General features: G+C 43.8%; 1 protein-coding gene across 3 annotated transcripts in view; it reads right to left on the bottom strand.

Annotated features, from left to right (window-relative positions):
• Nucleotides 1-18,902, bottom strand: part of PACSIN2 (protein kinase C and casein kinase substrate in neurons 2) — a 137,975-nt gene that overhangs the window by 92,517 nt on the left and 26,556 nt on the right. The window contains exon 1 of one of the 3 annotated variants that reach the window (XM_079937925.1): nt 22-43. The exons of the other annotated variants lie outside the window; for them this stretch is intronic. The gene's annotated coding sequence lies outside the window, so the exon portion shown is untranslated. Of the gene's footprint in view, nt 1-21; nt 44-18,902 lie in introns of those variants that run through there. 3 annotated transcript variants of the gene reach the window in all.

The following is an 18,902-nucleotide window of genomic DNA, read 5'->3' as shown; positions in this document are numbered from 1 at the left end:
CGTTAACCTAGCAGAACTCACAGAACTCACAGACAGCGTCTCACCACGCTACCTCTTCTATCTGATACCTTTGTTATATGACTGTCACGTGGTGAAAATGGCTGCCTCTACCGAGTTTTTTTTTTTTTTTTTTTTTTTTTTTTTCCGGTATGCGGGCCTCTCACTGTTGTGGCGTCTGCCGTTGCAGAGCAGAGGCTCCGGACGCGCAGGCTCAGCGGCCATGGCTCACGGGCCCAGTTGCTCCGCGGCATGTGGGATCTTCCCGGACCGGGACACGAACCCGTGTCCCCTGCATCGGCAAGCGGACTCTCAGCCACTGCGCCACCAGGGAAGCCCATCCCGAGCTCGTTTAAAAGATCCCATAAGATAGGTACTACTAGTCGCCTTTTACAGAGGGGAAACGAGCACAGAGAAGTTAAGTGACCTGCCCAAGGTCACCCAGCCAATAATGGCAGAATGGGGATCCAAACTCAGGTTCACCTGATACGTCAAAGCCCATCCTCTTTCTACCACACTCTTATGCCCCCCATGGAACTAGAGCTGTGAAGCAAACTAGGATATTTAGCAACAGGTCATGTCATATGGAGAAAGAGTAAAATTTCTATGTCAATTTCCCCCCATTCCTCTATTGGTCTGTCCTTGCTCTAATACCACCCTTTTTTAAAAAACAGCTTTACTGAGGTATAATTCACATACCATACAATGCAGCCATTTAAAGTGTACAATTCAATGGTTTTTAGTATATTCACAGATATGGCAACCATCACCCCAATTTTAGGACATTTTCATCATCTCAAAAAGAAACCCTGTACTCTTTAGCTATCGCCCCTCTCCCTACCCCACCATGCCTTCCCCCAGCCCTAAGCAACCACTGCCTCTTACAAGGTGATTCTTTCTGTGTTTTTTTGTTTGTTTTTTGGCCACACCACAGGGATCTTAGTTCCCCAACCAGGGACTGAACCCGTGCCCCCTGCAGTGGAAGTGCGGAGTCCCAACCCCTGGACCGCCAGGGAAGTCTCACAAGGTGATTCTTAAAGAGGTTATGGGCACACAGTAATTGGGTTGTTAATAAAACAGTGCAACTTGCAGTTCTGTGCTTTATTCCTCCCAACTGGGCTAAAGCTAACAGCTGAGCCAGGACAGAGCAGGACAAGAGCCAGACGACTCAGAGGCAGAGGCTGGGGTGGGAGGCGGGGGTGCCTGGCATCCCCATGCTACATGTGCTACACGGTTCACATGTCTTGGAACTTAGCAAGCCCTAAATGCAGAGCCAAGCGGCCTAGCGCCAGCAGGGATGGCACAAATCATGCGAAAGCCCTAGAAGAGCCTCTCTAAGTCACAAGACCTTAAACCATTCGGAATGCCCATCCCCCCATCTCCAGAAAGACAAATACCAAGATCATATCGGCTGCCACAAGCTAAGGGTCACCAGAATAGTGTTGTTCTGAGAAGCCAAACCACTTAAGGACTAACAAGAGTCAAGGCTCTGATGAAAAGGTGACACCCCCAAAATCTCGGTTTGTTTATTTGCTCTTCCTCTCAGCCTTCCTCAAGTGCTAAGAAAAGTTGGGGGAAGGGGGTATTACAAACAGACTATGTATATACTCCTGCAGAGCCCTGATTTCTCTGCCACACTTCTCCATACAGGACATCAAAAAACAGCTGTGTGCAGCATCATCGACATGCAGTGGAAAACTACTTGGCGCTTAAAAGGAATGAGCCACTGACAGAAGTAACATGAGGGAAACAAAGAAACATCATGGTGAGCAAACGAAGCCAGATGCAAAAGATACACACCGTGTGTCTCCTCTTTACATGAAATTCTAACCCAGGAAAAACTCACCTAGGGTGACAGATCAATGTATGCCTGGGGCTGGGGACAGGGGGGCTGACTGCACGGGGGCACAAGGAACGTTTTGAAATGATGGAAATGTTCTGTGTCTTGATTAGGACAGTGGCTACACAGGAGTATCTATTTGTCAAAGCCTCTAAATGAGGGCATTCAGTTGTATGTTAATTAATATCTCAGTAAAGAGAAAAGGGAGGGGGAGGAGGGGGAGAAGACAGGACAGGAGAGAGGAAGAAAGAAGAAGAGGAGGAAAGGAGCCCTCTGCAGAACTTGAAAAACAGAACTTTCTCCTGCTCCCAGCATCCGCATCAGCGGTACAACAGCGATGGACATTCACCAGGAACTGAACTTCAAGGTCCTCTGGTTCAAAGGCCAAATAAAATAAGTTCTGTGTAATGTTAGCACTAAGTATATTTTATTAGGTCTCAATTCTTAGCATAATTGATCCTCTAACACACACAAATGATTCTGATGAGCCCGAATGGTCCACTTTCTAACCAGGTTAGCTCAGTTCTCTCCATCATCACTGCAGTAAAATTTGATAATGCCAGTCAGCAACTTAGAAATGGCAGCTCTCAGTGACAGGTTTCAATGGTTGACAGTCAGTAAATAAGTAAAATCTAATAACGATAATTACAGGTATTAGATTTTCCTTTTTTTTAATTGATAAGTAAATCTTAAATTCTAGAAACCTACCATGTTCATAAATAGGTTATATAAAAACCTTCTGATCTTTTTGTTGTTTTTGTTTTTTGGTTGGGGAGAGGATAGTGGCTGTGTTCGAACCCTACTGGTTAGCCTTTCATATTTTTCATGAACCAAGACATAAACAGAGCCATCTTACCTTTAATACTCTTCTCACATAATGTACATAAAAAGGAATAAACAAAGCCAAATTTCTATCATTCTCTATCAAAGAAGGTGCCAGGACAAGCTAAGTACCAGTTCTATCTTTGGCAAAGTTAAAAAAAAAAAAAAGGTTAAGACCTTTTATATAAGCTTCTTTGCTTCTCTGACACTTGCTGAAAGCTTAAAAAAAAAAAAGAGAAAGAAAGAAAATATGAAGCCAGACTAATTAAAGCAGAAAGCCCAATTAAGAAGAACTTCAAAGCACCAAATGTGATAGGAAAAAACATGTTAATTTATTTCCTTATGCATTTTATAAAATGCCAGCATGAGAAGCAACACCTGGACTTCTAACACAACATCTCAGTGGTTAGGATGTCATACAGCTCCTGCCGCTGCCCCCCAGTCCCAGGAACAGCTCGAGCCTTCTTTGGGCAACACACCCAAAGAAGAAGGTCTGAATTCAAAAAAGAGTGGTGCGCAGAGTTTGTGGTGAGTTTTGGGGTATTTTCAGGAACAGAGTTGAGATATGCTGTGTTAATGTTTTATTAGAGGCTTATTGGTGTGATTTCCCCCCTCATTTATTTATACGTACGCTCTCTCTGCTAGACTCTGGAAGTCACAAGCTAAATAATTCACCACACTTTTCCTTAAGCAGCTTAGAGTTTAGTAGGGTAGACAGACAAGCCCCCCAGAGGACCACACAGTGTGACAAGTGCTACGTAATAGACCTAAGCAGGAGTGAAGGGGGTTGGGGGGTGGGAGGCTGGGAAGAGATGTGGGAAGACTCCCCAGGAGAGGGGACCCTGAGCTGAGTCAGGTAAGAAGGGGTTGTGTCACTCTGCATCTGGCTATGGCTTCCTCTTCCCCAGGGGAGAGGGCAGGGCACCATATGAAAGCTCCAACTTCACTGACCAGCGCCTTTCGTTAAGGGCATGTGAACTAAAATATTGCCTGCCATATCAGTGAACAAAGGATGTTACAGCCATCAAGCCACCACATTACAGCGGCCCGACAGCAAGCCCTGAAGAAACTCAGGATAGAAACAAGATGCCCACCATCTAGCAGTCAACTGCCTCAGCCAACCCCGATGGTGAACCCTGAGGAGACTCGGGATGAGAAAGCACAGGATGCTGGCCCCATGTAGCTGAGGTGCATATCAAAGGAATGTTTCAGTGAGCCCAGACTCTTGCATCTTCCCATACATAAAAAAGTGCTAAATTCCTTAACTTGAGATATCTGGTTTTCTTTTATTAACAGTAACCCTTTGATGTTTGGACTACCTGGTCTTTTGTTGCAAAAACTCCTATATATCCTGGCTCCCCACCATGCCTCTTTGGAACAGTTTCTCAGTGTTATCTGAGAAGTTGTGTCCCAGGCTTGAAGTTCTCAGAATGTCCACCAAATAAAACATAACTCTCAACTTTTAGGTTGTGCATTTTTTTTCGGTCAACAGGCAGAATCACCCAACATAAGGCTGCCAACTTTATTTTGTCCACTAAGGACGTTAAGAAAAGAGAAAACCTAGCACTTAGCATTATTCCATTTCAAAGGCATTTTAATAATTTTAAAAAGGTATTTTAACACTAAAAAGTGGGTCATACAACTTCAGAATAAACGAAAAGCCTCAAACTAAGTGTCTTTAGCTTAAACAATGATTATACTGTTGATATTTTGGCGGCACAGCAGTAAAAATACCATCATAAACTTGTGTCTGGAAACCCTGCAAATAGAGGATTAAATTAGGGACTATTTTATGACATTTTATATACATTTGCCAGGATCTTTACATACAATGATTCCACACTTCATGATAACCCTACAAGGTGGGAGTACTGTCCCTATTTTTCAGATGAGGAAACTACGGCCGACGGGGCAGTGGCTTCTCTGTGGTCACGCAGCAGTGGCTGTGCATGGGCAGAACTGCTACACTTGGTTCCCTCTGACAGCGGAGGCTGTCCTGGGTCCCACAAACACTGAGTAGGAGCGTTCTAGGTGACGTCTGAGGTCCTTATCAGATACTAAACATCTATTTTATTGCTGTTGCTTTGGCGATAGCAAAGGAAGAATTCAGTTCTGCCACCTTTTACTTATCTATTTTTGATAGTCCCAAACAACCAACTCAAATCCTTTGTGAAACCAGGAGAGGTATAAATATGTAAATAAATGAACGTGATCCCAAGAACTCCAGAATGCTACCATCACCTTCTCCTTTCTCCTTCCCCATTTTGGACCTGTGCTAGGCATAAGGTGGGAAAGATGGAAAAGATCAAGAACCCCATGTGCCAAGAAACTGGAAACATTTGAACTCTTACTCAAGACTTTCAATCCTGTACTTCAATTTGGCATGTAATAAGAATACATTAAGTGTTTAATAAATGAATGAATCTAAAGCTCGCAGGCACTGTTGAGTGTTATAGAAAGTCAACTTAAAAGACATGGTCTCTAACCTCTAAAAGCTTCCATTCTCTGTCTGAAATATGATTATAAATATAATACAAACTTAGAAGTGTATCTTGTTTTACAAATTTTACGTTTTTCTTCTACTTTCACCATTTAAAATGGAAGTCTACTAAACAGTCTTTTAACACAATGTTCCCAGTCGTACTCTGGCACGGGTCATGATCCTGCCGTGTGAGGACACAGGCCAGGTAACCATTGGAGGCAGGTCCCCTATAGGGTCCTCCACAGACTTCTGCGTGAGAAAAGCAGTACTGAGTTGGGCCAGATGACAAGAGAGGGGCAGAGGTGAGCAGGTGCAGGATCTTGGCACGTCTGTAAGCTTCCTGTGCCTCGGCCTGTAACATGAAGACAGCCTCGATAACCACCTCAGGGCTTGGGAAGACTGAGTGAGATAAGGTACGCGTAGTGTGTTTTTCAATGGTAGCATGGAGATCACCTCCTCAGGACAGAACTGGATGCTCCAGAGGATGCTGATCACAACTAAAGTCAGGGAAGGGTCAAAGGGGCCTCTCCAAGAGTAGGGCTGAAACATAGGAGGCACATACTCAGGCGGCAGCAGCATAAGGTTAACCCCCAGGAAATTCAGAGAGTAGGCAATTAGTAAATGTCGGAAAATCAATGAATCAATGTCATAACAATCCAAATGGAAACAAACTCACAATGACCACAAGGAATGAAGTATGGATATGGACAGGCTGGTTCAGAAGGTCTCATGAAGGAAGATAAAGTGAGGGAACCCTGCCGAGAGGCTGACTGGGCTGAGCACCTGGCAGGAGTCACAGGGAGAAAGCAAGCCACTCAGCCTGGCAGTGGTCACTTTGCAGTTGTGACAGGTGACCCATCTTAAGATGAGGGACATGTATCTCTCATGTGTGAAACTAAGCTAAAGATGGACAGGTTACAAAACAGTTTAAATATTATGACCCCATTTGTTTTGCTTCGTTTTGTTTTTAAAGTTGCTATCCTTTAATCATACCAAAAAGCCCTAATTTGATAAAATATCAGACAGAAAAACTGATTAATCTCATTGATATCTTACAGGCAAAGATGCTATTGAAAATGTCCAGCATTTGATAGGCAAGGGGGATGAAGCACATAATTAGATTTGAAAATATATGGAGTGCTTCACGAATTTGCGTGTCATCCCTGCACAGGAGCCATGCTAATCTTCTCTGTATCATTCCAATTTTAGTATATGTGCTGCCGAAGCGAGCACTCCCGTTTGTTTTTAAAAATCACATTTGTGTGTGTGACTTTAACAATCTGGAGAAGTGTACATCTAGGTACTGACAGTGATTTTCTCTTTTCAAAATCTATATTTGTACTTTACAAAGTACATGTACTGATTTTATAATGAAGAAATAAATGAGTTCCTTTAGGAGTTTTTAAAACCAGACAGATGATGCCAAGGCTGGGTTCAAAAGGGCTGTCCAGATCCCCACTACTGAGAGGGGGTTCAGGACCACAACTCGCAGAAGATACAGGGAGGTCACAGACAAACCTCTGCCTGCAGGGCATGTCACCTTCTGCAGCTGGCTTCACCAATGGTGCAATATTTCTTGGGGGAAAGAGGAGGGACGGGATTCCTGAGCACTCCACAAAATTTATTCCATAAAGTCTGAGATTTTACAAACCACTTCTATAAAGAAACACAAGTTCCAGGAAGAGTTAAGACTCTCCAGCCGCACTGAAAAGCAGCAGGTGCTGGCCCCAGCCTCAAGCCAGAGATCTCATCCACAGTGGGGAAGTTATTTAAAACCTCCACATCACATGAATTAATTCCATGCAGAGGCAGGTCTAAGGGAGACAATCTGGTATATAATCAAGTCTTAGTCTGCTGGATGAAGAGAACCAAGTGAAAGGCCCCATCCCCAGCGCCATCCACACACAGGCAAGGACGAGACTTAGGCTCTCAACAGCCAGACTGCCCCTTCCCTAAGAGGGGACAGTGCCTCTGACAGCTCACATGATCGGTGACCACCAAACGCATTCAATTAACATACACACACAAAGCTGTCATAAAGGCCTGAAACAGGTAAGAAGAGACAAACCTACACACTGGGAGTAGGGCTGGGGGTAACTGTATAAACAGTCACAAGTTAGTACTAACTTCCAGAGCCAAGATCCTTAAAGTGTGACACCACCAAGTGTGCTTATTATACCTCATGACAATGTTCACTTTTACAACTCATAACTCGGTGACTGTGTGTTTGCAGGTTAACTGAGGGAGCACAAAGATAGCGAGTTTATCCAGATCCTGGGTCACGCTGTGCTTGTTCCCTCAGTATACCCTTCACAATCCACTGACAATGCCCCACCTCTTAGATAGTCCCTTGGGATTCAGGAGGAGGGGCTAGGATCTTTAAATGGAATCAGTATTTATCTAACTACATTCACTGAAAGACCAGACTCACAATTTGTAAGGTCAAATTGCTGCACATATGAGAAATAGGCTGCATCCAAATTCATTAGATTCAAATGTTCTTTGCAGTAAATTAGTGTGACAATAAATAGTCAAGATTTTCTTTCTATTCCATAAATATATTCCAACTAATTTGTAACCTCATTTTAATTGGAATTATTGTCTGATGGCACACTAATGATTTTTTTTCTTCAAAGATGTTAAGAAATAGTATTACATAGTTATTAGCAGTACCACTTAACATTGGTTTAGCTGCAAGTTTTTCTTCATATCCGGGCCTTGAGGAGGAAACAAATACATTTAAGATGAGTAATAGCCTGAACAACTCTGGCAACAATCAACATCATAACACCTACACTATCAAAAACAACCTGGGATTCATTATAGCTGTAGATTGGAAATGTTTTTCTCTCTCTTTTTTTAAAATTTATTTATTTTGGCTGCGTGGGGTCTTTGTTGCTGCGCACGGGCTTTCCCTAGTTGCGGTGAGCCAGGGCTACTCTTCACTGTGGTGCACAAGCTTCTCATTGCGGTGGCTTCTCTTGTTGTGGAGCACGGGCTCTAGGCGCACAGGCTTCAGTAGCTGTGGCACGTGGGCTCAGTAGTTGTGCTCGTGGGCTCTAGAGCGCAGGCTCAGTAGTTGTGGCGCACAGGCTTAGTTGCTCCACGGCATGTGGGATCTTCCCAGACCAGGGCTCAAACCCATGTCCCCTGCGTTGGCAGGCGGATTCTTAACCACTGCACCACCAGGGCAGCCCTTTCTCTTTATTTTTTATCGAAAATGTTAAACATATAAAAAAGAGAGACTAGAACAATGACCCCTAGTTTAAACAATTATCAACACATGGCCAATCTTGTTCCACCTATGATTATGAAAATTGTTAAATGCTCACAGAAGCATGCAACTCAAATACATCTTTACTTGACCCTGCAGGTCCACAGCACGCATCCTCACGCTGGGAAGAGGCACAAAGCAAGAAAAGCAGGGGCATTGGCCTGAAGGACTAGCAACCCAGTGGGGAACCAGAGCCACATAAAACATGTATAAAATCAAGGAATAAAAATACTAAGCCTGGGGCTTCCCTGGTGGCATAGTGGTTGAGAGTCCGCCTGCTGATGCAGGGGACACGGGTTCATGCCCCGGTCCGGGAAGATCCTACATGCCGCGGAGCGGCTGGGCCCGTGAGCCATGGCCGCTGAGCCTGTGCGTCCAGAGCCTGTGCTCCGCAACGGGAGAGGCCACAACAGTGAGAGGCCCGCATACCGCAAAAAAAAAAAAAAAACTACTAAGCCTGCAAGGTGAACCTCTGCAGTGATAAGCCATGCTGACGTCACTGTACTCCCTGATACAATACATGAGGACAGCACTTCACCTCTGCATATTCTTCACCCAAACTCATCAGGCCAGTCTAACAATGTGAAAAACACCAGGCAAACCCAAATTTGACGGCCACTCCTCAAAATATCTGACTAGCACTCTTCAAAACTGTCAAGGTCATGAAAAATAAGGAAAGACAGAAAGCGTCACAGATGGAGGAGACTAAGAAGCCATGAGGACTAAATGCAATGTGATATCCTGGATTGGATCCTGGAACAGTCCGAGAACCTCAGTAGGAAAACTAGTGAAATCCAAGTAAAGCCTGTAGTTTATTTAATAACACTGTCCAATGTTAATTTCTTAATTCTGACAAATGTGTCATGTTTAGGTTAAGTTAACATTAGGGAAAACTGGGTGAAAGGTACATGAAGAATCTGTTTTATCTTTGCAACTTTACTGTATATCTAAAATGTTTCCAAAATAAAGTTTATTACAAAAATAATAATATAAAAAATTTAACTGGCTAATGAGTATTCATTATATCCTTCAGAAGAAGGAGTCAGTGACAATGTAGTTTTCATTTCAAAATTCAGCCTGGGAAGATGAAACCTAAAGAAACAAAGCAATTTGTTAAAAAGTCTCAAAGAAAGTAAGCACCTTGAAATGAAGGCAGGGCCCCCGGCCACACCAGGTGATTGGTGGCAGCACACCACTGGGGAACCTGTGACTGTGATAATGAACTGGGCTGACAGCCAGAAGTGACTTCCTAACCTCGAGGCTGCCCCTGCCTGGTCTCCCGCTCCACCCAGAGCAGTGCTGGTCAGGCGCCCACCCAGTCTCCTTGTACCACCCTAAGCTGCCCCCAGCCTCCCCCCGGTCCTCTCCCCACGAGCCCATCCTCAGAGCACCAGCACCTCTCTTCATTCACTCGGCAATCTCTGAGGGGCTGCAGGTTACCACTAAGCTGAATGCAATAAAAGGAGGCGGTATTACAAACCACTACATAATAATTCATTTTTTTAAAATAGTAGTTTATCTAGAGAAAAGATGAACTGTGATCAGAACTGTACACCAGGAAACCTGAAGTTGCAGCACTGAACAAGGGAGGGGCTGGAAGCAGCAGCAGCAGCAGCAGCAGCATTCTACCTTCAGTCTTTCTGACCTGGAGACCACGCTTGGAACAACCGAGCCTACGAGTGCTCACTCGTGCTTTTAAATAGCTTTGAACGTGCTTCTTTATAACAGCACCATCCTACATTTGAAATAGGACACAATTCTAGAATTGAAAGTGCAGTTCTGGATTTTCAAACTATGAACAGCATGTGGGGATTTCATTCATTCTGAAGCAGATTTAAGATGACTTCTGTGGCTGGAAGCAATGCAAAAGTAAATACCCGTGGCAGAGCAGCCGGATGTCTGCCTTCGCGCAGAAGCAAACATGTCTTGCGCTTGAACGTCAGCCCAAATAAGAACTTATGTGAAATATTCCTGCCCAAAATGCCCTGCAACAAAATTACTGAAAGACAAAGAGAGGAAACCAGCACTGATGTTTTTAAAATAATCTTAAAATAAGATGACAATCTAAAAATGTTGTACTTGTTCTCCGTAACAATTTGAAAATGAACACAATCTGCCATGTTCCTCATCGATGAGGCAATCCCTCCTGAGCAACTTCATTATTTCTGCTTATCCAGTAACTGAAGAGAGTCTTACAAAATGCAAGTCAAAACTTCCCCAGTGCCCTGAAGTATGCAACTAGGAATCTGGCCAAGAGTGTCACTGCTCAACAGCCCTCCACTGAGGCTTCACCCTTTAACGTCACATTAAGAAAAAGGCTACATATGGTTCCCCCATTCATTTTTTTAATGTTTTCTTAAACTAGAAACTTTCCAAATACACCTTGGACTTTACACATTTGTCAGTTTTGCAGAGTTCATGGGCAAGCTCTCAGGCCACATGCCTGTGGCTCCGGTAGGTTTGACAAGCCCCGCACCAGTGCCAGGCGTGGCCCCCTTCCCCAGATAGCTGGTGGGGTGGATGCTCCCCTCTCTGAGCTGCTGCGGAAGCAGGCTGTTGTACTCCATCCAGTCTTAGGTCTGTGCCTGTCCCCTCCTCCTCCCTTCCCCATCCTGTCTCACTGCCCTCGTTTCCTTGGCACCTAGGACAGGGCTTAGTACCTAGGGGCACAGCATATACCAAAAGAAGAAAGGAAAAAAAAAAAAAATCCATGAGAGAAATGGCAGCTTCGCCCTTGGGCGTGTACAGCTCAGGTGTGAATGCCAAGCCTCAGGAATAGAAGTGCACCTCAACTCGAAGCCTAGAACAAATCCCAGGTCACAACCTACCAGCTGTGGCCTCACAAAGTGATTTCACTCTGAGTCTCAGTTTCCTCGACTGTAAAAAGATCAGCCCCTCCCACCCCTTTTCTTTCTCTCTCCATCCCAGACCAACACAAGGCAGCCATGTGGAGCAAGCGTGTCTGCTCTACGGATGCAGCTGACCCTTGCAGAGGCTGTGCCAAAGCCTGGAACACAGTCAGGGCAAGTCAGCACATCCCCCGGCTAGCGCGGCATCTGCTGCGTGCACCATATCCTCTGGACCTGTTACAAAGGTGGTGTTTTGGTCACATTCTGACTCTCTTGTATCACTCTCTCATAGGTCTGAACCTGAGTGAGTTTAACTTATGAACTCTCTCAAACCCAATGCCAACGCTCAATTATTAGCATTTATTAAGCTCCACCATACGCTCACCACAAAGTTAAGTGCTTTCAAGGAATACAAAGATCGTTTAAGTCAAAGCCCCCATTCTTGTGATTTACTCATCAGGAAGATAAAACTAAAATAATTCTATTAAAAAGCAGAATAGAGGAAGGAGGGGTTGCCTCTTCTTATATTGACCAGGTACAGACCGGAAACAGACCCACAGGCTGCAGTAGGAGAGGCACGGAGAGTTTTCGTTTAGTGGGAACAGAGATTCAGTTTGGGATGATGAAAAAGCTCTGGAGATGGCTGGCTGGTGATGGTGGCTGCACGACAGTGTGAATGCGTGATGCTTAATGCCACAAAACTGTACAGTTAAAAATTATCAAAATGGTCAGTTTTATGTTATGTATATTTTACCACACACACACAATTTTAATTTAGAAAAAAAGACAGACCCACACATATTTCAAGATTTCCTAAGTGACAGAGGTAGAGTCCCAAGGTTCAGGAGGGCCACTCAGTAGTGAGGCTGTCTCAATCAAACATGCACTCAGAAGAAAAGAAAACTAGATTTTTACCTCACACCAAACTCAAAAATCAGTTACAAATTACTCCACAAAGACTAAGGGTTAATAGGAAAAGCAAAAACTTAAAATTGTTAAAAGAAAATACTGAGTACCTTTATGATCTCGCAGCAGAAAAGGATTTCCTTTAAAAAGTCCTTAAAAATACCTATCATAAAAGAAAGGATTAATATAGACAACTACATTGAAATTTTAAATGTTTAACAAAAGACAACATAGTGAAAGTGAAAAGACATGCACAAACTATGAGACAATTCCTGTACCTCATATAACCAATAAATCAACTGGTATACAGAATGTATAAAGAACCCATACAAATCAATAAGAAAAATACAGACAACCCAAGAGAAAAAATGGGAAAAGCCTTAATCAGGCATGTCACCAAGAGAACCCATGAACTGTTAACACCCATGTGGAAAGAGGCTCATCACCCTCAGTAAGCAGGTAAGTTCAGACCAGAATGAGATAACATTTGACATCCGCTAGGTGGGTAGGATTAAGCAGCGTGACCATTAGCCCGTCTGGGCGAGGATGTGAGCAATGGGAATTCACACATGTGTTGGGTGGGAGAGTAAACTGGCACCCAACCTGGAGGAGGTATTTCTGCATGCTGAGCACACTCAACCCCAGAGGCCGCAAGTCTACTCCTATACAAACCTTAGAGGAATGAGTGCGCCAGGAGACCTGTACAAAGAAGGTTCATAACCACAGTACTCCTACTGGTCAAAAAAAATGGAAGCAATCCAATATCTGCTGACAGGAGGATGATAAATTGTGGTCTATGCATGTGATGGTTACATTTTATGTGTCATGAAATACCCAGATATTTCATCAAACATTATTCTGGGTGTCTCTGCAAGGGTGTTTTCTGATAACATTAACATTTTGATTGGTAAAATAGATTGCCCTCCAAAATGTTGGCAAGCCCCAATCCAATCACTTGAAGGCCTGGACAGAACCAAAAAGCCAACCCTTTGTAAGAAGGAATTCTCCACCTGTCAGCCTTCAGTCTTCATCTGCACCATCAACTCTCCCGGGTCCCTAGGCTGCCAGCCTTTGCAGGGAACTGGAACTGCACTACCGGCTTGCTAGTCTCCATAATCACGTGAGCCAACTCCTCAAAATAAATCTCTTTCTGTACATATATAGATCCTATCGCTTCTCTTTCTCTGGAGAACCCAAATACAATATACACAGTGGAATATTATTCAGCAGTAAAAATGAAATTCGCAGATTACTTGATTCCCTTTTGATAAAGCTCATAAAAACTGAATATATTATTTACAGACACATATATATGTGTGTAAGTGTTCTCTTTTTTAAAAAAGCAAGAGAATGATCAAATATCCTGGAATACCTGTGCTCCTGGCAGGAAGCCCCAACCAAGAGCCTCCCTGTGGTGCACAATGGTTTCAAGCTGGGAGGCTGCTTTTGAGGTTTTTATAATTATGCTTCGAAACGTACATATCCATCACCCATTGTTTACATAAATTTTAAGCTAATAAAGCATTTCTAAACTAGAGGCAAAAAAGAATAGTGCTATAAGAAAGACACAAGAGGGGCTTCCCTGGTGGCGCAGTGGTTGGGAGTCTGCCTGCTAATGCAGGGTACACGGGTTCGAGCCCTGGTCTGGGAGGATCCCACGTGCCGCGGAGCAACTAGGCCCGTGAGCCACAACTACTGAACCTGCGCGTCTGGAGCCTGTGCTCTGCAACAAGAGAGGCCGCGATAGTGAGAGGCCCGCGCACCGTGATGAAGAGTGGCCCCCCACTTGCCACAACTGGAGAAAGCCCTCGCACAGAAACGAAGACCCAACACAGCCCTAAATAAATAAAATTAGACATTCTGTTAGACATTATATATATATATATATATATATAATAATATTAAAAAAAAAGAAAGACACAAGGAAAAAAACACAGGTGTTCAACAAATGCCAGGCTAAAATCAGACCAATGCTGAGACCCGCCCCTCCCACCAAGGCTTTCCAGGCCAGTCTGGAAGGTCTAATCTGACCTGTACCCCTCCAGGGTTCGGATCATTCAGGCCTTCCCTCCCTCTCTCATTTTGAGAACATTGGTCCACTTATTTTGCATGCGGAAGAGGAAGGGGAAGGTTAGAAATTATGACTGGGCTAATTCCTTGCAGAGAGAAAACAGAACCATGTGCACCTGCCAGGCTAAGCCACCTGCTGCTGACCCTCGGTGCCCTAGATGTCATACTTGGTTCCCAGTGCTCCTACTACTACAACAAAACTGCTCCCCTGGCCGTTTAGAGGTGGCTTGTTACTTTTTGCAATCCTCTTCCCCCCTTGACCCCAGGAATTTATTCCTGGTTCCTGCAGAGTGAGAGCAGAAGCCACGCCCACGGTACAGTGGGAAGGGCAGGCCTTAGGAACAGGTGGTCATGTGCTCCAGACAGAAGAGAAACACAGGGCCAGCTCAGGCTGGACAGACACTGCCACAGCGGCTCCTCTGGCCCCTCTCCCTGCAAGCCTGTCAAGTCCAAAGGATCATCTGGGGATCCACAGATGTGAGGGAAGAGTACTGCATGCAGGCCTCCCTGTCAAGCCTAGAGTTTAATTAAATGGCCACTTAACGTGCTCACTGCTGAGTTCTGGTAAGTATTTCTGTACTCGTTCTATGACCATTTTTCTTAGATTTTTATTAGGATTAGCTGCAGAATTTTATTATATGCCTTCCAACCATCTGCTGATTTAGTCAACGCAGGTTTTCTTTTTGTGTACTGAATTGTTATGCATGACATTTAATTGAGCACTTACTATGCACCAAGCCCTGCTCTAACCACTCTACATGTAATATCCCATTTAGTACTGACACCAACTCTGTACGATGGCACTCTTCTTATCCTGCTAATTTTACAGATGAGATTGAAGCTCAGGGAGATTAAACCATTTGGCCAAAGTCAGAGTAGTACATGGCAGGACTGGGATACAAAATATGCTCTAAGCCCTAGGCCACAGCTTTCTCCAGCTGACACAATTCCTCACATGAGGCTACCCTTGTACTTCTGGAATAAACCTTGCTTGGTCATGGAGAATTAATCTTTTAACACACTACTGTATTCAAGTTATTGTTTTACTTAGAAACATATTTAGAAATGTTGCAGATATATATATATATATATATATATATAAAAACATATATATGCACACACACATAGGAAATTGGTCTATAGCTTTCTCTAGATAATAGATGGAACGGGAAATAGGAAACCTAAACACTATAAAGAGATAAGCATATTTAACTACATAAAAATCTTCAAATTTTATGGAAAAAGACATCTAAACGAAGGAAAAACAAATCATAGAAACAGTAGCCAGGGGGATTGTTGTATCTGCAATAGTAACAACAAAGGATTTATAGCCCAATATACAAAACCTCCTAAAAACTGAAAAGAAAAACAATCCAATGCCGGGTGGGGGGGTGGGGGGGCAACAAAAAGCATGTATATAGAATTCACAGAAGAAGAAGAAATACTAGTGGCCAATAAACATGTGAAGTGATGCTCAACTTCACTAGTACAAATTAACAATGGGAAGGAATTCCCTGGCGGTCCAGTGGTTAGGACTTGGCGCTTTCACTTCCCAGCTGGGTTTGATCCCTGGTCAAAAAAAAAAAAACAAAAAAAAAAACAATGGGATATGAATTTTACCCATCAAATTAGGAAAAAAACATCCAGTGCTGGTGGAAATGCCCAGTAAATGGTGTCCTCATACACTGTTGGTGTATGTCCTACAAAAAGGCTGAAGCTATTCAATCTGGCCTAACTTCCAGAAACTACTGACCTGGAGAGATACCCAGAGTATAGTATTCATTCATTCATTCACTCCACAATAAACACCTACCACATGCAGAGCACTTTGTTAAATCTTCGTTCTCAGAGAGCTTAAAATCAGGAGCGTGACAGCTAAAGGGAAGTGAAAACAGCAAGTTGCTGAGTGATGCCTACAGTATTAGTCCTTTTATTAAAAACACACTGATGTTTGTGAGAGCCTGGAGGAAGTTGTGAAGGCTCTGCTACACTGAAGTGGTCAACGCTGGTTCATCTCAGACTGTTGGTGTTGGAGGTTTATTACCATCTTGCTGTGCATACATCTTTTTTGTTTCGCTTGGCATGAGCATATAGCAAAAAATGCAATAACCTGTAACTTTGAGAAATCTAATAAAGAATATTGCAAACAGCTGTCATTGCACACAACAAAGAAGAGCACGAGGTCCACATCAAGTTAGCGGCAGAGCCAAGAGTCCACCCTCTGTCCGGCTGACTGACCGCAAAGCTGGGCTCTTCACTCCAGATGATACCGTTTCTCCTCACTTGAGTTCACCCACCCACACAGGGCAGAACTCAGGAAGACTGCTATGCTCATGTGGGCAGTAAGTTTCGGGAGGCAGTCTGGCAACATTTCTTGAATTCATAAGAATCACATATTTCTTGAGCTCCTATGGGTGATGTGCTATGTTTTTTTGCCTCTAGAAGCTCAGGTGGACTCACTGGAGATGATACAAAAGTGCATTTGCTATCAGGATGCATCCTGGCCTTTGGTTAATGTGTTATCCATTTCATGGGCACTCTACAAAGCGTTTCCCAACAGGCTGCTCTTTGCCTAGCATCCATTCCTCCTCCTTCTGGCAACAACATTCCAACTGGGCTTTGAGGAATCCCCCACCCCCTGGAAACAATCCCCTCCCCAGCTCCTCTGCAGGGTCCCCCTGGGTCTGTGAAGCTACCTTACCCAACGTCTCCCAAGGAAGTGCTTTTATGCTCAGGTTAGCTTAGCACCACAGAACTGTGACCAGTACGTTGTTTCCTGACTGAAAGGAACCCCATCCTTCTTGAGGAACCCCCAGCAACAGGGGTATTATGAAGCTTTGTCACTTAGGAGAAATAGCAAGTGCCTCTACAAAGGATAGACATAGAAACCTCAAAAGGCTTCAGACATTCTTCCCACTGCCTAAGGCCCAGTGACAGTTACATCTGTTTATATCTCTACTAACAGAAAAATATTCAACTAAAGACAGAAAGAAATGAATGGCCCAGGTCAAATACCTGCTTCTCCATGAATTCTCTGATCCCTTCCTGCTGGGAGTATATGCTGTCTCTGAAGGCATCTGCCACATTTTAACTGTGTTACAGATTCTGAAATACAGAAATTGCCCCCACCAGGCTGGAAGTTTCCTGAGAACAGAATCCCTGTCTAATTTACTAAAAGACCCCCTTGGCATTCTGGCCACATGTGACAAACAGAACCCCATGTTGCCCAGTGTACTAAACAAGTGTTTGTCCCCAAACCTGTTTATGTCAATTGTACATATAAATTGCAGGGACTGCCCTGGTGGCACAGTAGATAAGAATCCGCCTGCCAATGCAGGGGACATGGGTTTGAGCCCTGGTCCGAGAAGATCCCACATGCCACAGAGCACCTAAGGCCGTGCACCACAGCTACTGAGCCTGCACTCTAGAGCCCGCAAGCCACAACTACCGAAGCCTGTGCACCTAGAGCCCGTGCTCTACAACAAGAGAAGCCACCGCAAGGAGTAGCCCCCATTCACCACAACTAGAGAAAGCCCACGCACAGCAATGAAGACCCAACACAGCCAAAAATAAATAAAATTAAATCTTAAATAAATAAATGCATATGTACTTACAAATATATATGGATGTGTATATGTGAATGTATATATATACATACATATACACCTCACTGTATAAGCCTATGAAATAAGTGTATAGTTGCTAAGATTTTTAAAAAGTTTAAAAACCCTAACTAAATCATAGGTGTGGGTAAGACAGGTAAGATAAGTGGACTGGGTGAAAATTTGTAAAATCTAGGATTTAGCGACTCAGGTTGCTTTACATATCCAAGTTCTCAATCCTCTTCAGGCAAAAACCAATATCAAACAGTAAATTATAGGCATAGTTTATGCAAGAAAACTGACAAGTCTGATCAGCAGATTCAAAGTAAAAGAAAAGGTCAATGAAAGATTGGCACATGAAATATAATCTTTTTTTAAAGTTAGAAATAAAATGCCTAAACTATGCATTTTTTTAATGATTCTTGCTTTACCTAACTTCTTCAGTTAGTTGACTACTGGCCAGTCTCAGTCCCATGAGACAAATGCTAAGCTACCATTGGTCAGGGGTCATATCAAGTACTGGGAACAGCACTGCCTCATGTAAAATAAACTAAGACTCAGCTGAAGGAGCTGTGCACAGGCTATGAGGCACCACACTTAGCATGGCATTAAAAACATTCTTCCCTGCCATCAGTGAAAATAGAACAGCTATACAATTTGCTTAAGACCAGGACAAATTAATAAAAAGTATCTAATTCAGAATTCTCAATTTCCAATCTAAAAGAAAAAGCCCCAAGGAATTCCCTGGCCGTCCAGGGGTTAGGACTTGGCACTTTCACTGCTGTGGGCCCGGGTTCGTTCCCTGGTCTGGGAACTAGGATCCCACAAGCCGCGCGGTGTGGCCAAAAGAGGAAATGAACTGAAATTAAATAAATAAAAATAAATAAAAGAAGGGACTTCCCTGGTGGCGCAGTGGTTAAGACTCCACGCTCCCAACGCAGAGGGCCTGGGTTTGATCCCTGGTCAGGGAACTAGATCCCACATGCATGCGGCAACTAAGGAGCAGGCGAGACCCAGCACAAAAGAAAGACAGGAGGGGGGAGGGGGAGGGGGAGACAGG

Source organism: Stenella coeruleoalba (assembly GCF_951394435.1).
Source record: "Stenella coeruleoalba genome assembly, chromosome: 11".
NCBI lineage: Eukaryota > Metazoa > Chordata > Mammalia > Artiodactyla > Delphinidae > Stenella > Stenella coeruleoalba.
The sequence above is the reverse complement of the archived record's forward strand: the minus strand, read 5'-3'. Positions and strand labels throughout refer to the sequence as shown.